The sequence below is a fragment of the Heteronotia binoei genome, chromosome 10 (genome assembly GCF_032191835.1).
Source record: "Heteronotia binoei isolate CCM8104 ecotype False Entrance Well chromosome 10, APGP_CSIRO_Hbin_v1, whole genome shotgun sequence".
NCBI lineage: Eukaryota > Metazoa > Chordata > Lepidosauria > Squamata > Gekkonidae > Heteronotia > Heteronotia binoei.
The window spans coordinates 103,498,512-103,519,603 of record NC_083232.1 but is presented as its reverse complement, the minus strand read 5'-3'; the positions used below and the strand labels follow the sequence as shown (position 1 = coordinate 103,519,603).

The 21,092-nt window shown below is 44.2% G+C and overlaps 1 long non-coding RNA gene and 1 other non-coding gene across 2 annotated transcripts in view; one reads left to right on the top strand and one right to left on the bottom strand.

The window, feature by feature from the left end:
• LOC132578159 (uncharacterized) overlaps positions 1 to 14,930 on the top strand; it is a 64,819-nt gene extending 49,889 nt beyond the window's left edge. The window contains exons 2-3 of the long non-coding RNA XR_009555872.1: positions 8,027 to 8,094; positions 14,847 to 14,930. This is a non-coding gene — a long non-coding RNA (uncharacterized LOC132578159). The remainder of the gene's footprint in view (positions 1 to 8,026; positions 8,095 to 14,846) is intronic.
• TRNAN-GUU (transfer RNA asparagine (anticodon GUU)) lies at positions 360 to 434 on the bottom strand. The gene has a single exon. It is a non-coding gene; the product is annotated as a tRNA-Asn (tRNA).
• Positions 14,931 to 21,092: the final 6,162 nt, after the last annotated feature.

The window sequence follows — 21,092 nt, the reverse complement described above, 5'->3', positions numbered from 1 at the left end:
CCATCGGGCATATTATCTTTCATTCTTTACCTCCTGTGGTTTCTGTTGGGGTTGCAGGATTTGTTCTTCTGGAGAAAAGTGGTGTGAATCACCAGGGACATTGGGGTATCCTGAAGAATCTGAAAGAGGAGGAGGAAGCAAGAAGGGGACATGGGGGACAGGCTGTGACTTAGTGGTAGAGCATCTGCTTGACATGGAGTTTCAACCCTGGCATTTGGTAGGTCATATGAACATATGAAGCTGCCTTCTACTGAATCAGACCCTGGGTCCATCAAAGTATTGTCTATTCAGACTGGCAGTGGCTCTCCAGGGTCTTAAGCTGAGGTTTTTCATGCCTACTTGCCTGGACCCTTTTTAGTTGGAGATGCCAGGGATTGAACCTGGGACCTTCTGCTTAACAAGCAGATGCTCTACCACTGAGCCACCATCCCTCCCCAATACCTCCACCTGAGTAGGCAGTATTGAGCTTGATGGACCGATGGTTGGATTCAGTATATTTTTCTAGGGTCATGCATTTTGTATTTTTAGTTAAAAAAATAAAAAGAAGTAATTGTGTGTGATCAGCTGCTAGCCTATATTATTTATTAAGTTACTTATTTATTGTTTTGGACTTGTAGCCCCCCCTTCCTGCAAAGCAGGCCTTGTTCAGCCGCCATACCCGGCAAGCTGGGCTCAGGGCAGATTAGAGCAATGAAAAAATTCAAGGATATTCAGGACTGAAATATCCCCAAAGTCCCTGAATTGTGAGCCATTCCCAGGTTTTGTGCTGCCTCTGGAGTTGCCAACTCTGGGCTGGGAAACCCCTGGAGACTAAAGGGCACTTCTTGAGATGTGACTGCCAGAGAGTCTGCCCTTCTGGAGCTTGCATTTCCTCCGGGGTGGGGGTGGGGGGTGACCTCTGCAGTCTGGAGATCAGTTACAATTCCTGGAGAACTTGAAACCTAACCTGGAGATTGGCAACTCTAGCTTGGCATTTTTCAAGTGACTATTTGTAAGGAGTGTGAAAGCACATGGGTATTTTTGTGATTTGTAAACAGGCATGGGAGGATAAAACCCCAAATACATACAATCATCCAAATTAAATACAAATTATGAATTCACCTGATTGTGCAGGTCAAGTCAAAACCAAAGCTAACATTCCCATGTCTCTGTGTCCGTTCACATTCTAAAAGGGACACTGGAATCTCTCATCTGCAGTGGAACTGAAGTAGCACAAATGATGCCACGGAGAGTGACAGGGAAACGGAGGTCCCCCACTGACCTCTGTGGAAGAGAATTACATTCCGCTGAAACAGAAGAGTAGACAGCCACGTCCACGGCAGATCAGGCACAGTTCTCTGGGCACGATGAAACCACAAAGCAATTCTACAAAGAGTTGCTCCCCTCTAAACACCCTTGAAAAATGTTTCATGATATATCAACATTTTCAGTGCCCATCTGAAACAACATACGAGAAATAAATACGACACTCTCTTCCAATTTTTACAAGTACTAGTCAGTAAAAATTATTTCCATGTAAAGCTTTGAATTTGTTTGAATGTAATATTTAAGCCACACTCAACTAATTTTTGTCCTAATCAGATATTTCCACTGGTGTATTTGTTGCTATCGAGATAAACAGAGCAGTGGGTTCCACGTTTGTTGACTAACAGTGGGATCCTGCGCAGAGTCACCCCCATCTCAGTCCAGTGGAGTCAGTGAGCTGAGGAAAGTGTAACTCTCCTTAGGGCTATGCTGTAAATGTAAGTCAAAATAAATGCGCCGAGTCGGATCGTGTTTTATTCAGGGCATCAACATTTTCCAGAAATGTTTCTGATCCATCTTTTTCCAGAAAGCCCACATCACTTTTTTGCGTGCCAAAAAATATGCATCTCCCCCCCACCCCCTGTATCTGGCTGCTTGTGTGGATCAAGTCACTGCACAAAGTGATATGACAACCACCTGATGAACTCCTGTGGTATGTGATGTGATCTGCATTCTGAATGCCTCTGAGGTTGCCTCATTGGGGACTGTCCCCTGCCCCACGCAAGTCATCTCTCTGGCTTGCATTTTGAGCTCTCACCCACTCATTGCTCTGGCTGTTTTGCGGCCTGCAGGGATAAGCATCTGAAACTCATTGTCTGGTGATAGATGCAGCTGGGTCGCCTGCCATGCCAGGCTGCCTGCAGCAGCAGAAAAGAGCAAGAGACTCCAGGAGCACCTTCAAGGCTACGAACATCTGTGGCTGCCGGGGAGGAGCTTTTGTGGGCCGCTCTTCTTAGCCTTGCTCAGGGCATAGGGTTGCCAAGTCGAATTCAAGAAATATCTGGGGACTTTGGGGGTGGAGCCAGGAGACTTTGGGGGCGTAGCCAAGAGCAAGGGTGTGACAAGCATAATTGAACTTCAAGGAAGTTCTGGCCATCACATTTAAAGGGACAGCACACTTTTTTAAATGCCTTCCTTCCATAGGAAATAATGAAGGATAGGGGCACCTTCTTTTGGGGCTCATAGAATTGGACCCCATGGTCCAATCTTTTTGAAACTTGGGAGGTATTTGGGGGAGAGGCACTAGATGCTCTACTGAAAATTTGGTGCCTCTATCTCAAAAAACAGGCCCCCCCAGAGCCCCTGATACCTGCAGATCAATTTCCCATCATTCCCTAGGGGAATCGTTCATGGAGGTGCATGATCACTGTGGGGCCGGGGCTTCCCCTGCCGGCCAGCTGGCTGGGGGAGGGGGGAAGCCTGTAAAACTGGGGGATCCCCCTCTGGGACCTGAGGATTGGGAAGCCTATCAGGGCAACATGCATAAACTTCCTGGGCTCCATGCTGAGATGCAGGGGAATAAATGCCAGGGACGTGAGTGGGCATCAAAATCCAGATTTGGAATCCAGATTCAGAATCAGGACCCTTCCATCTGGAATTCAAAATTTAGGAACTCTAGTCTGTAACTGCCCCAAATATAGCATTGTTCAGCAGCTCCAAGTACTCCCCAATCCAAATTGCAGATCCCTAAAAGTAAAAGGAGACAGAAATAGAACCTGGCCTGTAGCCACGAGGGGAGCTGTGGGGGACCTGCCCCTGACTTTGGCCTGGGGCTCCCTGACTTGAGACTCCTGGCTGCTGCTGCTGCTGCAGCTAGAGGGCCACGGTGGTCCTTTCCTGGCTTACCATGGCCTTCCCCACTCTCCTTCCCGTGATTAAAATCACAGGTGAAGCGTGGTGGAGCAGCCACTAGCCTCTTATGCTATTTAAAGGGCCCACTGATCAGCTGACAGCAGTCCCTTTAAATAGTGCGGGACATCAGCAATGCCCTTCCTGCGTGATTTCAATTGTGAGGAAGGGACAGGGAGGAGGCAGCGGGCCCTTTAAATAGTGCAGGACGCTGGCGGCACTCCACTGCCCTTCCGACGTGATATGAATCATGGGGGAGGGGCAGCAGAGGGGAGGGGAGAGCAGCCACGAGAGCGACTGCTTGAGAGCCACGGCTGCTGCTGCTGTTGCCTCCTCCCCTCTTCCATTGGGGGGGCTCCTGAAAAATTGAGGGCTCCCCTGAATTTGCTAATCTTTGCTATGGCCCTGAATAGAACCAGCAGTCAAAGTGCAGCTTTTCAGCCACTTCCATGCTGAGACAAAGAGAACTGTTATAATAACCAGTGCAAAGAAGTAGAACAACATAAAAGGAAGAAGAGGTCTGTTCCACAAGACCCAGGAAATCAAAAGGGAAATTCAAACTGTGCTGAAAGGTCTACGTGGAAATACATTATCTGATCAGGACAACATAAAGAAAGGATGGAACCAATACACTGAAGAAATATACAGAAGAGATGGAAGGATGGCAGATTCCTTCAACATGGAATCAAGAACCTCCAATTTTAGAAATAAGTGAAAGCTAAACTCAAAACAAGTGGGAGAAATGAAGCACCAGGAGTAGATGGGACAGAAACTGAGTCCATCAATAAGAACATGCCCCAAAATATGAAAAAAACAAAACAAGGGCCCACAGGCTGGAAATGTTCGATCTACTGTCCACTTCCAAAAAAGCAGATGTCAAGGATGGCAGCAACTATCAGACAATTGATATGATTTCTCATGCCTAAAATTTCATAACATTACCATATATGGAATGAGAAATGCCAGATGTTCAGAAGAAAATCAATGTGTGTTTTACAGATCACAGCAAAGCTTCCAACTATGTGGATCATGAAAAACTACAGATTGGGGTTTTTTTCTGATGACCTTGAAGTGGGGGGAGGGCCTCCAGACTGGACCTGGGGATTGGCAACCCTAGTTTTGATGTTTTTATTGTGTGTTCTAATTATTTTACATTGTAAGCCACTGTAAGTTCCTATAAGGTAGAAAGATGTGTTTGATTAAACAATTCTGAATTGTGATTTTAAAATTTTGGTTTTATGTCTTTTCCCATGCTATTTTATGTGTACTGCGAGTCTCCTTGAGCTCAGTCAGGAAGAAGGGCAGCTGGTAAATGCTTGAAATAAATAAAAAGGCAGCTAATAGATGTTTTAATTAATTGATTAATGGAAAACTAGCATAAGCTTTTGTGAGTCAGAGCTCTGGGATGGGAATCCAGTGTGTGTGTGTGTGTGGGGGGGGGGAAAGTCAGAGCAGGATGTGGCAGACTCACATTCAAGTCCCTGGAAGCTTGCAGGGGGACCTTGGGCTAGTCACACATTCTCGGCCTAACCTCCCTTGCAGGATTGTTGTGGAAATAACATCGGAGAGGAGACTGTTGGGGAGGAAGGAGCGGCATAAATGAAGTAATTAAATTATATCCACAGCAGAAAGGCAGAGGATGTTACAAGGAGCGCAGTAACTTTTAATGTCACTATACGTACTTGTGGATTTTGTTGTGTGGGCATCTATGAAAGAAAGCTGTGTTTCCAGCACCAATTCACACAACTGAACACCATGAGAGAAATCCCCTTTTGCCTCCAATTATCAGGTGTCCAAAAGAAAAATGGATGCAAAGTACCTGCAATTCAATCCCAAAAGACATAAAATATGTGTCAAAATGGGATGCACTCAACCAAGGCCCCACACTAAGGTTGACCTGGGCAAAGAATATCTTTGGCACTCCCAGAGGAAATGCGGGCCCTGCGGGACATTGAACAATTCCGCAGGGCCTGCAAAACCATCCTGTTCCAAATGGCCTTCACCAGCTGATACTACTAAATTGCCAAGTAAACTTGCCGATGGAATAGCACTAAATGTATTAATGTTTTTAGATTTTATGGATTTTAATTAACTGTCTTTAAATACTATTTATTATACAATGTATGTATTGAATTTTATGCTGTTAGCCGCCCTGAGCCGCTTGGGGAGGGCGGGATACAAATAAAATGTGACTGACTGACTGACCTCCCTCACCCCCACCACTGGGTCATCTTTAAATACTTGAAAAATAATATTTGCTCTTCTTATTGTTCAAATACAAAAAAAGAGAGAGAAAGGAAACATAACATACAGAAGTTTGCAGCATACCATCCAATGCCTCTCCTCAAAACAACCTCCAAGTTTCAAAAGGATTGGACCAGGGGGTCCAATTCTGTAAGCCCCCAAAGGAGGTGCCCTCATCCTTCCTGATTTCCAATGGAGGGAAGGCATTTAAAAGGTGTGCGGTCCCTTTAAATGTGATGGCCAAAACTCCCTTTGGAGTTCAATTATGTTTGTCACAACCCTTCTCCCGGCTCCACACCAATGTCTCCTGGCTGCACCTCCAAAGTCCCCAGAAATTTCTTGAACTGGACTTGGCAACCCTAATCAAAACACAATGAAAACATAAAATACATAAAACCAATAATTTACAGTGACTGGAAGGCCAAGGAACAATCAGATGCCATCGGGGGCAGTCAGACGTACCATTAGTGGTGACACAGCTCTGTCTTGCTGACGGATTAAATGTGTTCGTTCAGACATCCACATCTGGCAATCGAGCGTCATCCAGGGTCATCCCGGCATGCTGCACCTCAATGCCGCATTAATTTGACGGCGCAAAAAGTTCAGCCCTTTTTCAAAAAAGCGGCACAAGATCGGCTTTTTCCTGTTTGGACAGCTCACGCGCAATACTGCCCCTTGGAATGTTTACTGCCCCTCCCACCTTTAAAAAAAAAAAAAAAGCCCCAGCAGATATGCACATTGCCAGACCATCCGGGAATCTGAGGTGACGCTTCTGCTTCTCCAATCAACACAGGATCGGAGGGGGGGGGAACGTTATCCCACTATTCAGAACAGGAAAAAAATCTTTTTTTTTTCAATGTGGAGGATTTCCAGATATCATTGTCACTGCCAATTTCTAGGAAAGTAATTCCTGGCAGTTCCTTGGTTTGAATCGGCAACGTTAATTCCGGAAACTTTCCCGCTTCCCTCCTGCCTCTGAAGCAAAGTTTGATTTCCCACCTCCAAACGGTTGGGCACATGTTCAATGGACCCCCCCCCCTTCCAGAAATCACCATCTGATCACGCATGTTCCAAGAAAAGAGTGTGATAGTATTGGATGTCTGATCGCTCAACAACAGAATGAGCCGCATTCTTGGATGCTCGTCTGAACGGCCCTGCATCGAATCAATATTCAGCGGTTCAAATTTGAGTGCTACACACCCGCTTTTAATGTGACGTGTGACCGCACCCATCCTGAATTATATGGTCTTCAGCTGGCTGCTAAAGACCAAGAGGGATGGAGCCAGGTGGTGCCCCTCCCTTCCTGGAGAGGAAGCGCCATAGTCGTGGTATGGGCTGCCCCGGAGGGCTGCTTGTGCCCCCTCTTTAGCCGACGGGACAGTCCAAAGGGCAGTCTCCTGGCTTTGAGAAAGCTGGTGCAGCTTGGCACATGCCACAGCAATCAGACAGCACATACCTGGCAGCTGAGACAGGCACAGGTTATGCACACACCAGAGGAGCATTCACACAGCTCCTGACCACACACAGCACACGTTCAGACGGCTAGAAATGTGCCACAGAGGTGTGGCAAGGAGTTTGCTGCTGGGAAGCATTCTCAGCCTGTCCTACAATGAGGTAAGGATGGGCAGGCTGCAGGGGCAGATGCGATTGTGCCTCTTTGATCCGAAGGGGAGGGGAGGGGAGGGTGGACGGACCAGATTGTTTGAGTGACTGGACAGCAATATCTGGACAGCAATGACTTCCAGTTTGTGGGCTCAGGGCTGTATTTCACCCAAGTGAGGTTTCAGGAGAGGTGTTTCTCAATTGAATATCTTTTGTAAGCACAATACTGTGGAGTGATAGTTTGCTTTAGTCAGCCGTTGAAGGTCATGAAATGTCAACAATAGGTGCAACAAAGATACTTTTTCTGAGATGAAAGAACAATTGGAAGACGGGGTGCTGTGAATGAATATGCATACTTATCGTGTAGCAGAGCATTTCTGAAAGACCTTTTAGAAGCTAGTCATGTGAGAGGGACTTTTAGGCCCAGAGATAGTGTATTAGACTTTGGAAAAGTGGCCCAAGTTCCTACTTAGATGGAGGTACTTGAGACCAGTTGCACTTACATAAATAAAGTGCAACAAGCTTCTCTTTGTAACAACTCCTCATGTTCCTTTTGTTGTGTATATAAACTGGGCCTGATGGGTTTGCGCTCCAACACACCTGATGTTCTGGTACACACAAACTTTTGCCTGAATACATTTTGTTAGTCGGAGGTCCTTCAAAAGGTGGGATTTAAGGATGAAAACCGTGTGCTCAAAACTGGCCCCACTGAAGCTCCTGGCAACAGAGTCGGAGGAGGCTGCCCTCTGCTTAGTGCAGGAAATGCAGAGCACGTGGCTGCCCCTCGCAAACTTTTAAACTTTTTGTTTAGAATTTGGTTTCCACAAAGAGGTTCCAGGATTCTGTTCCACTGCATCCCCCCAGGAAAAAAGCCCTGGTTGTAAGTGGAAAATAAGTGTTTTTCTGAAGGACACTGATGAGCTAAGTGCTGTGATGCAAACCAACATCCTTGCTGGAGCATTCACAAGACTGTTTCTTGACTCACCCCAACTTTTCTTGCTAAAAATACTTTCTTTTCTTCCAACAGATGTATGAGACATTTCACAATTCCATTTTAAAACATAAATACAGAGGCTCACAGCTTGTCAAAGTGAGGTATGTAAAACTACGTTCAAATGAGATGGCAAAACCCTGTTGTAACACTGGCAGTGGGCGGATACAACCATTTGTGAAATGGGCATTTGCTGTGGGGAGCATTCACAGTCGATCACCTCAGAAACCTTTCCAAACAACTTCATTTGAGTTGCTGCACAAACTGAATCATGCACCTCTTAGTGGTCTTGTTCATAAGTCTTTGGGGGACCTGTTCATAAGCAGACTTGCTCATAAAACCTTTGGACTCAACAGTAAAATGAGACGAGAAAATTAAGACTGTAAACCAGCTTGTAATATTGGGCAGGCCAGACTGATAACAACAATAGCCATGTCTATATCACTTCAAGGCATGTGAATCACTTTGCACAAATTGTTTCAGGTTTTTTCCAGCTGGCCAGTTCGATTATCCTGCTGTTGCTAGGATGGGGGTAGCTAAAGGCTGCCAAAGAATCGCATTATCTATTGTATATGTTCTAATCTTGTTCACTTCTGAGGTGGGGCCAGGCTGATTGTCATATCCAGTGAGAGGAGCTGAACCCTCGCTCCTCTGACTCCCTCCCGGGGGCCATGTCAGCCATTGGTGGTGTCACTCCATGCTGGAGTCTAACAGAGAGCCCACGGGGTGAGGGCAATAAGAAAGGAGTGAGGGATGTGTTCATTCCCCAGATGCCTGCATCCATTTGAGTGCAAAGGCCAGAGTTTTCTCTCACCCTTCTCATTGTGCATTAATTGAGCAGAGAGCCAGTGTGATGCACTGGTTAAGAGTGGCAGACTCCAATCTGGAGAACCAGGTTTGATTCCCCCTCCTCCTCCTCCACATGCTGGCATTGAAGTTGTGAGCTGCTGCATCAATTAGTGTGCTCTGGGGTCATCCTTCCTGAGCTAAGACATCCTTCCCGTGTGAGCTGGAGGCTAAAAATCTGAGCTAGCTCATGCTCACTCAGCTGAGAGGGAACACTGGCAGAGACTCCTCCAAAGGACTTTCAGTGATTGACATCACAACAGTTTACCCTTGTGTGAAGTGCCTGTTTAAGGAGCTGAGGACGGAGTGGAGCATATTCTGTCCTGTATCATGTCTCTGGATACAAAGTTAATGAGTGGGTCAGTGTTTAAAATGAATAATTCCTCGCATTAGCAGTCTCCCTCTTCCTGAGTGTCCTGCACGCACAGGGTGTTTTGCTTTCTGCCTTTTTTTCGCACTCAGAGTCCAGGCAGCACCTCACATAAGTCATTAACTGTCATCCTTGACAGGCCATTTTCATGTCACCCTTGACAGGGCGCATTCCCAGGTGTGTTGCTTTTCACCTGGAAGGAGGGCATTAGTGCAAAAGAGTCACCTGCAGACATGAAACAGTTTGTTGGACAGCGGCTTGCCCGGAAGCCCTGAGTGAGGCCTGTGTTGCACCAGAGACGGCAGGAGGAGGAGGAGGCTGCTGGCCCCAGTTGACTTAAGCCTGGCTGCCGTTCTTGAACTGGAGCTGGATTTTGTGCTCTGTTGAGATCCCATCTACAGCTGGTGATTCATTTCTCCCAACTGGTTGGAGGGCAGCTTTCACTTCTCTTTCTAGAGGTGCATCAAAAGATTATACTTCCAAGGGATCTGCCACCCCTTCACGTCTTCTGTATAGTTCTTCATTATTGTATTGTTTCCATCTTTTCTTTATTTTGTCCCAGTCAGATAATGTGTTTCCATGTTGATCTTTCAGCAGCCCTAGCGGTGGTGGGAAGTCACAAAGGTTGTTGAGGCAAGAGGTTTGCCCTGGCCTGCCCCTGCAATGCAACCCTGGACTTCCTTGGTGGTGGTCTCCCATCCAAATACCTGCTGGGGCTGACCCTGCTTAGCTCCCAAGATCTGATGCGACTGGGTAGCTTGGGCCATCTAGGTCAGGGCTTCAGTATCCCTAGCCACAGTTTAAATTTCCCTGGCTCTTGCAGAACAGATCTGGAGAACTGGAAAGCCAGTTTGGTGTTGTGGTTAAGTGTGTGGACTCTTATCTGGGAGAACCGGCTTTGATTCCCCACTCCTCCCCTTGCAACTGCTGGAATGGCCTTGGGTCAGCCATAGCTCTTGTAGGAGTTGTCCTTGAATGGGCAGCTGCTGTGAGAGTCCTCTCAGCCCACCCACCTCACAGGGTATCTGTTTGGAGGAGGAAGATAAAGGAGATTGTGAGCCACTCTGAGACTCTGAGATTCAGAGTGGAGGGCAGGATATAAATCCAATACCATCATCTGTCCTTCCCTTTTTGTTGTTCTTTGTTGTTTAATATCTTTGTGTCTGCATGCAAGGCATTGAAAAGTTGCATTTAGAATGCTGATTCTTTTTCTATCATCGTTTCTTTTGTGTATTGTCTATCTTTAGCAATTTCAAGAGTTTTATCAGTCATCCACTGTGGCTTTTCATTTCTTTTGGCTTGAGAATGTCTCTGGTTTCAACCCACAGTTTTATTGAACTTACTAATGTAAACCTGTTCTTGACATAGTCTTTAAACCAGGGGTGTCGAAACTCATTTTGTTATGAGGGCCAAATCTGACATAAATGAGACTTTGTTGGACTGGGCCATTTCAGGCTGGGCCTTGTGTGTAGCTATTTAAGATTAGGTAGCAGAGATATAAACTTTATAAAGGACACAGATAAGCAGTTTAAAAAACCAAAAAAACATGCTTAAAACTTTAGCACTTGTTGGTCTTAAAGGTGCTTTCTTTGTATTTCTCTCAGGGAATCCAGGGAACTGGGCAAGGGAAGTTCTGGCTCTTTCCTTCCTTCCCTGGGGAACCAGGAGGGAAAGGAGCCTCTGCCAACAGAAGGAAGAGAGGCTTGGCTCAGTAGCTCTGCTGTGCAATTGAGAGAGGCTGGCAAAGCAAGGTATTTCTCTCCCCTTCCTTCCCAAGGAGCCTCAGCCAATGGAGAAAATAGAGGTTTGCTCTGTAGCTCCTATGCCATTGAGCAAGTCTTGCAAAGCAAGCTGTGCTGCAGAAGAAAGCAAGAGAGGGAGAAGGAAGCAGCTAGTCACTTGGGGGCCTGATAAGAGCCCTCCGTGGGCCTGATTTAGCCCCCGGGCCACATGTTGGACATCCCTGCTTTAAATTCTTCAGGGTTGTTATTTTGATTATGTTTTGTCTCTGATGGTTTTTGGTGTTTTTCTTCTGCTTTCAACTTTTTAATATTAACAACTGATGATCTGTACCACAATCAACTCCTGGTCTGGTTGGAGCAGAGAGAATAGAGATTCTTTGGGCGTTTTCGCACTCACCTTAATCAGCAGCGACCCCCTCTTCACCGCGCAGGATCTGCGCGGATTTCGCACTAATTGCCGCGGAGCACCCGGAAGAGCCGGAAAGTCCCGGCGCTTTTGCGGCGCAAACGGAAACCGCCAAAAACCAGTTTCCGTTTGCGCCACAAAAGTGCCGGGACTTTCTGGCTCTTCCGGGTGCTCCGCGGCAATTAGTGCGAAATCCGCGCAGATCCTGCGCGGTGAAGAGGGGGTCGCTGCTGATTAAGGTGAGTGCGAAAACGCCCTATATCTTCTGCTTCTGATTATGTCATCTATTTGATTTCTGTATTGGGCATCTGGTGATGTCCGTGTAGACACTCATCTGTTTGGTTGTCTGAAACGTGTTTGCAATGAAGAAATTGTTGGCTTTGCAGAATTCTCTGAGTAGTTCCCCTGGTTCATTTCATAACCCTTGTTCACATTTTCCAACAATAAAACTTTCAGTTTCTTTCTCTTCAGCATCTATAGTTGTGGCATAAACCTGAATGATGGTCAGACTCTATAGTTCATGACTGCATGTGTTATGCCTCGCCCCACTATTACAGCAACACAGTTTCTTCTGAGTTGGTCATAGAGGACGGTGCAGAATTCTTTTCTGTTGCCCCAGAAGGTCAGACCAGAACCAGTGGGTTGAAATTAAATCAAAAGAGTTTCCAGCTCAACATGAGGAAGAACTTCCTGACCGTTAGAGCGGTTCCTCAGTGGAACAGGCTTCCTCCATGGGAGGTGGTGGGCTCTCCTTCCTTGGAGGTCTTTAGCAGAGGCTAGATGGCCATCTGACAGCAATGCTGATTCTGTGAATTCAGACAAATCATGAGAGGGAAGGCAGCAAGGGTGTGTCAGTGCTTAGTTCTTGTAGCCCTTTCTTACATGCCTAGGGAAATGCTGATTGCCACCTTGGGGTCAGTCAGCAATTTTTTTCCAGGCCAGTTTGGCAAAGGATCCTGGAGGTTTTTGCCATCTTCTGGGCATGGAGCAGGGACTACTGGGGATGTGTGTGTGTGTGGGGGGGGGGAGGTATTTGTGAGGTTCCTGCACTGTGCAGGGGGTTGGACTGGTTGACCCTGAATGTCCCTCCCAGCTCTTTCTGTTATTTCCAGAATATAATGTGTAATTCTTGGACTGAAAATGTCCTTATCCAATCCATTTTAGCTCCCTCATACCTAGGATCGTAATGGTCCATCTCTTGTTTTACAATTTTGAGTTTAACTTGATTCATACTTCTAACATTCCATGATCCTATTATATGTGTTGTACTTTGCATTTCCTTTTGCATCTGTTCACAGCAGCACTGAATATCCTTTTGGCTTTAATCCAGTTGCATCTTTAGGAATAGCCCTATTCAGACTTCTCCTCTTCTCCAATAGCTAACAGAGTGCCTTCCAGCCTGGTGGTATAGCTCTCAACTGCACTGACACCCCCCCCCCCAACGGTTGTCTTTATTTTCAGTTCTCATTTTTGAATGGATGCTAATTTTGTAGACACTTATCACTTAAGAGTGACTCTTGCAATGCATTTGGAATAAAGAATGCAGTCTTAGCCCTTCTTGCCACGAAAGGGAGCTCCGTTCATCTGACTGCCAACTCACTTGGCCCAGCTGATTCTCAGCCAGCATTTGGACAGAGGCTAGTTAACTGGGGGCAGGATGTTCTGGGGTGCCTGGAGAGGTGTGCCTGCCCCTGAGAGCCGGCTGGATCTGTGTGGTGCAGCGCTGGAAGAGAGAGTGGGGGAGGGGAGAGGGAGCACCTCGACTAGCGACACCCATCATAAAGCCAGCAAGATGATTACATATGTTGATTGAGTGGCATTATGTATTTTAGTTAATAATGTCCTGGCTGACAGTTCAGAAAACAACCTTGGGAGCAAATATTTGGAGCAGTCTTCTAAGCGCCTCTGAATCCAGAGTGTCCTCTGGGGGGCGGGGGGCACCAGCTCTTGCATTCATGTCCATCTCTTGGTTCCTCCCCACTGAATTGCTCAGCAGCATTTGAAAGCTCTGAGCAGAATGCATGAGCTCTCTCCACTGAATGCTGTAGGTCTGCACTGATGCTTCAAGGAGTTACAAATATATTATCTGTGAATTGGCCCACAATCATTTCTGAGCAAATCCAACAATTAAAACACAATTACAAATATAAGACCTACAATAAATCAGATGGTGATCTCCACAATGAATGCTCAGATAAACCAAGTCTTGAGCAAGTGTTCAGACTGCAGGCAACAGGGCTTGGTAAACAGTGCCAAGCGGAGCAGGGGAGGCTGCTGTGTCAGTTGCAGGCCTGGAGAAACATCTCCCTTTCCCAAGCCCCGCAGGGCCCTGATCTCCCTCGGGCTGCAGCCGGGGCTAAGTGGATGTTGGCCTTGTTGACCTTCCTTTCACTGACCTTCCTCTAGACTTCCTTGGAATTTGTGAAATCCTTTAGATGTGATGTCAGGGACCTTTCCCTCTCTGATGGAACATATCATATCAAGGTAAAGTGTGACGTCAAATCGCAACCAACTCATGGTGACGCCATGAAGTTCCACCTCGAGGGGTTTTCAAGGCAAGAGGAGCAGAGGAGGCTTCCCACTGCCCATCTCTGCTGCAGGGAGCCGCAGCCTTCCCTGGGGGCCCCCTATCCAAATGCCAACCCAGCGTAGCTCCCAAACTCTGACGAGACTGGGCCAGCCTGGGCTATTAAAGCTGCTGCGAATCATCTTTGTAGGATCGTTGCTGTTGTTCTTCAGCCTCACTGTTGCTTTTCACAAAATTGGATTTATTTATTTAAAATATAGTCAAGGCTCAAGATGGCTAACAATAAAATAAAACACAATAAAACCATGTAGAGTCTCATAGTTAAAGCATTAAAGCATAAAACAAAGCAAATATACCTACAGTTTGGTGTAGTGGTTAAGTGTGTGGACTCTTATCTGGGTTTGATTCCCCACTCCTCCACCTGCAGCTGCTGGAATGCCCTTGGGTCAGCCATAGTCCTTGTAGGAGTTTTCCTTGAAAGGGCAGCTTCTGTGGGAACTTTCTCAGCCCCACCCACCTCACAGGGTGTTTGTTGTGGGGGAGGAAGGTAAAGGAGACTGTGACTGCTCTGAGATGCTGAGATTCAGAGTGGAGGGCGGGATATAAATCCTCCATCCTCATCAATCATCATCTTCTTCTGCTGCTGCTGCTGCTGCAGTCCCCCCTCAGAAGCACCCTGTGAGCCTGTTCCCCATAGTCCAGACTCTGCAGAAGAGCTCTGTTTCACAGCCTCACTGGAGAGCCCCATGGCCTCTTCGGGGAGGCTGTGCCTCAGGCCTGGGAGTATTTATTCCAAGAGATCTCTCAACTCCACCTGGAGGTTTGCAACACAGGGAAACGTGTCCAGGGCTCTTGCTTCCTGTTGTGGTGTGCCACTGACAAACCAAGTGCGGGAAGCTCTGTTTTCTGTCTGGGTGCGCAAACTAGCCCGTCAGTGCTGAATGTGTGGCGTGGTTGTCTTCCAGCCCAGACGCAGGGGGCCTGGTCACGCAAGTGGTGCTGATGTTCCTCTTCTCTTCTGCTGACAATCACCTGACGCTCCAGCAGATCATCAACAGGGTTTTGCACAAGCGGCTGCAGTTGTTCCCTGGCTCTGCACGCATCGACCTCTCCTCTTCCTCTCTAAAAGGCAAGTCTCTTGAGTTGCTATTCATTATCGTTATCATTATCATTCACTGGGGACTGAACAGTTTGCATTGCACTTTGTGTTTTGTGTTGGATATACTTGCCCCTTTCACCCTGCCAGCTTCATGGAGACTTGGAGCAGATGAGAACTGTGGCTTTCAGTGGCGTGATGTCTCTTATGTTTCAACTATACCTTTTTCTGAATCACATTTCCTATTGCTGCTTAGTTAATACTGACCTGCTTATATAACTGATGACTGAGACTGTCACTTGAACAGTCTTGCCCTATGCGTGATGGTGTACAGCTGGGGAAATCCCCGTTGGGCCCAGGCTCCAAGCCTCTCCACAAGAGGCAGGCTGAGAGTTGTTTCTTGACTTCTTCTCATAGAGGCTTTGCAGCTGGCCTCAGTGAGCAACCAACTGGAGGTCTGCGCCTATTGCGTATTGTAGAAATTCTGCAGCCTGCAGAAAGCTTGGAAGCTCCAAGAGCCGGCTCAGCAAAATTGTTGGTGTGTGTGTGTGGGGGGGGGGGGGGGGGGATCAGCGCCACCACACTAGCATGATGTTGATTGTCAGGATCCCACCCCCGCCCTGCATTCCCCAGGGCTTGCCAGAGTTGGGCTGGCCACCCTATGGTGCCGGTGGGCACCACATTGGGGAATCCTCTGCAAAGCTGTTTCAGCACACATAGAAGGTAAGGATTTTTATGTATGTATTTATTTTGTTTTATATATGTTATTTATAGTCTGCCCTTCTCACCAAGACTCGGGATGAGTCTGTACAGTCAGCAAAGCGGGACCTTCAGTAGCCAAGGCATTCAGATTTTAGAAGTCTGGAACTACCTGACAGAACTGAAGTGGAGCATAACGGTATTCACACGACACATTAAGTGTTGCTAAATTCCTTAACAGGATCCTGCTGAAGGGAATCTATACACAGCAGTATAGAATACAGTCCCTGCGTTTCCAGATTTAGGGAGATAAACTGGAAATGAAGCTGTGTGATATCAAATCAACCATTAGAGGGAGCAAAACCCACACAGAACAGGGGGAAGAACCCAAAGAAACCGGAACTTTTAACAGCAAGGAAGATGAGAATTGGGGGAAGCCCGAGGTTTGGTGCAGGGTCCTGCTGGGGAGCACATAGTTAATGATGAAGAGCTGTTTTAGATTGGGCAGGGAGGGGGGGGTGGTTCCTGTAAGCAAAGAAGACCTACTGTCCAAGGCCTATGAGAGAGAAGCATCGTTCATTGTCCAGGATGAGCTGTAGAAAACTGATCATCTGCTGAAGAGCTTTTAGCTGGGACCTGGAGGAGACAAGGAGAGTGTTGCTTTTTCTCTTGGCTTTGTCCTACAGTAGGCTACGGGCTTCTGGGCACCAGTCTGGCCTTGTCAGTCTATTTCTTTACTTCATTTATAGGATTGCCAGGCATGGATTTGCGACAGGGCTGGGGTTGGGACATGGGGAGCAATGGCATGACATTATTCCCAGGGAAAACCTGGAACTGTTGCCTTGTCATGCTTCTCCAGGAATTACTAGAAACTCTATGGTAAACCCATAGATTTTAAAAAGTCACTGTGAGGCTATCAGGAGTCTCCAAGAATCAAGGAAACTCTATGGTAAACCCATAGATTTTCTTCAGTGACTTCTGGTGACCACTGATACCTGACAATGATTTAATTCCCCCCCCCCCACCACCCATGGCCACTCCAAAGGGCAGAGGTCCTGTAATGGAAGAGCGCCACCACAGTGGGAGACCTCACTGCCCTGCTTTCTTGGGAGTCTGATGCAACAAGTGTGAATCCCTCTTGCAATAACTGGACACACATCACAAGGATCACTGTCCCATTAAAATGTACTGGTGTATCTACGGCTTAGCAGTTAGATTAGAAGTTCCAGTCTGCATTTTCAAGCACTAGACATATCCATGAATCAGTTTTACTGCAAAATGCACATATAAATGAGCCCCTTTAGGCAGCAGTCTTCCCAAGAGCAAATGTTGTGAAAGGAAAACGAAAGGAAAGGTCCCCTGTGCAAGCACCAGTTATTTCTGACTCTGGGGTGATGTTGTTTTCACAACATTTTTATGGCAGACTTTTTATGAGGTGGTTTTATGAGAAGGCCATTGCCTTCTCCAGTCATCTACACTTTCTCGTAAAAAACAATTTTTATTATTCTACAACATATTATATCACTATTTCAATTACTTTCCTCAAATAAAAATCAATATGTTGCATCATCTTTTCCACCTCCCCATCCCCATTTTCAAGACTTCCGCGGTATTACTTACAATATAACAAACAATAAAGGTAATTTAACATTTTAAGAAACTGTTTAAAAAGAAGGAAAAAAAGGAACTTATATTTCTTTATAGTTACTACCTCATTTGGTTAAAAATCCAATATAATACTAAATTAAGTCCTATTATCTATCTTATTGTAATCCTTTAAGAAAGAACAAGATATATTCTCATACTCCCATTTTAACTATAATTCTTATCTCAGTAAATTAAAAATAGCGAATATTACTTTACTTTAAACAAGTTATCCATTATCAAATATCACCAAGTGTCCTTTCACTCTCCAGTGTTCTTTCACATATTTCTGAAATTTTTGCCATTCATTATTAAATTTTTCCATATCAAGTTCCTTTAATGTTCTTGTTAATTTGTCCATTTCACTCCAGTACATAATTTCCATAACCCAGTTCCATTTTTCTGGAATTTTATTTTGCTTCCACAACTGTGCATAAAATGTCCATGCAGCTGAAAGCATGTACCAAAGTAATGTTCTGTCTTGTTTCAGAAAATTTTCTATTTGTAATCCCAGCAAAAAAGTTTCTGGTGCCTTCTTCACATTATATCCCAAAATCTTTGACATTTCTTGCAGGATCATTTGCCAATATTGTACAGCCATTTCACAAGTCCACCACAAATGGTAGAAGGACCCTTCATGTTTTTTACATTTCCAACATCGATCAGACAACTGATTGTTTATTTTCGACAGTTTTTTTGGTGTCATATACTATTTATACAACATTATGGAGCAATTTTCTTTTATGTTATTACATGTTGGTATTTTCATAGAGCTCTTCCATAAATATTCCCATTGTTCCATCTGAATTAATTGCCCACTTTATCATTTGAGACTTTACCACTTCTTCCTCTGTAGACCATTTCAGTAATAGCTTATACACTCTTGAAATCAATTTTACGTCCTCGCCAAACAGCATTTTCTCCATTTCTGTTTGTTCTTGTCTTATTCCTTCATTCCTAATATCCTGCTTCAGCAAACTTTTAATTATAGCCATTGAAACCAATTAAATTTATAATCCAGTTCTTCCACTGATTTTAATTCTACTTTGCCTCCTTGTATTTTTAACAATTGTTTATATGGTAACCATTTCTCTTCCTCAATATCGGAATATAATTTTATTACTTCCGTTGGCACAATCCAAAGCGGTTTCCTCTCATCTCCATATTTTTGGTACTTCAACCAAGTTTTAAGCAGATTACTTCTTACATAATAGTGTGAGAAAAAAACATCCATTTTACTTTTCCCATAGCACAAATATGCATGCCAACTGAAAACCTTCCCATGGCCTTCTAGTGTTAATAATGTTCTGTTTAATAACACTATCCAATCCTTAATCCATACCAAATAAACTGCATCATGATATAGTCTTAAATCCAGTACTTGGAAGCCTCCCCTTTCTTTTGCGTCTGTCAGGATCTTCATCTTAATTCTTGGTTTCTTGCTGGCCCATATAAATTCCGAAAGTTTCCTCTGCCATTTATAAAATTGTTTCTCTTCTTTCACTATTGGTATTGTTTGAAACAAGAACATTATTCTTGGTAATACATTCATTTTTATTGCCGATATTCTGCCCAGGATAGACAAATTCAACCTATTCGATTTTTGTAAGTCCACTTCAATTTTCTGCCAAAGCTTTTCATAATTGTTTTTAAACAAGTCAATTTTTGTTGTTGTAATTTCTACTCCTAAATACTTTACTTTAGAGGCCACACAATTTGTCAAATTTTGTAGTTCCATCTGTTTAGACTTTGACATATTTTTACACAAAAAATTTGTTTTCTCTTTATTTACATAAAATCTTGCCAGTTCACCATATTCTTTTATTTTTTGGAGCAGCAACGGTGTAACTTGAGTTGGGTTTTCATTTATAAACATTACATCATCTGCAAATGCTCTGTATTTCTAAGAAAAGCCTTTCAATTTCAAACCCTCTATCTCCTTATCTTCTTGAACGTGCATAAATAGTATTTCCATCATCATTATGAATATCAAAGGGGATAGAGGGCACCCTTGTCTTGTTCCTTTACAGATTGCTATTTTCTCTGTCAGATCTGCATTTATACAAAGTCTTGCTTGTTGGTCAGTATATATTGCCTTTACCATTCTTACAAAATCCTCACCCAATCCCAATTTCTCCATTACTGCAAACATAAAGTCCCAATGAACATTATCAAAAGCTTTCTCTGCATCAGCAAGAAGCAAAGCTACTTCTTTTTCAGGGTGTTTTTCATAATATTCTACAATATCTATTACAGTTCTAATATTTTCTCTTAACAATTTTCTTCTGGGGAGAAATCCTGCTTGTTCTTCTTTAATAAAACTGTTCAAATGCTGCTTCAGGCGTTCCGCTAAAATTCTAGCATATATTTTGTAGTTGTTATTTAACAATGAGATTGGTCTATAATTTTTAACATTAGTCACATCTCTGTCTTCTTTTGGTATTAACAAGATTACTGCTTCTTTCCAAGTATTAGGTATCTTCCCATCTATTCTTATAATGTTAATCAGTTTCTGAAGTTTTGGAAGTAGAGTCTCTTTAAGAACTTTATAATAGCTTGCTGTGAAACCGTCAGGACCCGGAGCCTTCCCTGGCTTCATTGAATTAATTGCTGCTTCAATTTCTTCTTTACCAATTGGGTCATTTACGATCTTTTTCATATTGTTCATTAGGGGTTTGACATTAATTTCCTGTAAATAGGCATCTATTTTCCCTTTATCCCCCACATGACTTTTGTACAAATTTGCATAATACTTATAAAACTCTCTTTTAATTCCTTCCTGGTCAACAATTTCTTTGTTGCCCAAACTAATTTTATTAACAATTTTATTTTCTCTTTTTCCTTTCATTTGCGAGGCCAAGTCTTTTCCAGCTTTATTTGTACTATCAAAAGATTTTTGTTGAAACCTTTTTAGGTTCCATTCTACTTCTTTATTTAACAAGTGTCTTAATTGGTCCTGTAGAATTCTAATTTCTTTTAAAATCTTCTTTTTCCCTGGTCTCTTTATAAGCTCTCTCTCTTTCTTTTGAATCTCCTTCTGTATGTCTGTCATTTGTTTCTCTTTAGCTTTTTTGTCTTTATTATTCAACGTGATTAAAATACCTCTCATCACCGCTTTATAAGCATCCCACACCGTTTGGTACTGAACATCCTCATTTTCATTTACTTGAAAAAAAGGCTTTAGTCTCTTTTTGCAGAGATTCTACTACCCCATCTTTCTGCAGTAAATCTTCATTTATTCGCCATCTTAAAGTCTTTTTGATGGGTTTCGCAGAACACATTATTGGATTATGATCTGCTCCTATTTTCGGAAGGATCTCTATTTTTTTTGTTGTAAGTCCCAAGTTTTTTGTACACCATAACATATCAATCCTTGAGAAAGAGTTATGTCGAGCTAAGTATAGTCTCTGACTGTAGGATTTCTCTCCCTCCAAATGTCTACAAGATTTTCTTGCCTGACTAATTCAAAAAAAGATTTTGGTAGTTTACCTTCGTTACCCTTCTTCCCGGATCTGTCCAAAATATTTTTAACTGTACCGTTAAAGTCTCCCATTAACATGATTTGCTCATATGTCACTTGATCAAGTTGCTGCATAATATCCTTAAAAAAAGAATCTTTTGCTCCATTAGGAGCATACAGTCTCAGTAGCAAAGTCTTCTTGTGGTTCATCATCACTTCCACTGCAATATATCTACCATCATCATTCTTAAACATCAGTTTTGGTTTCAAATCCTGTTTTACATAAAAAACCACACCTCTTTTTTTCTCCTT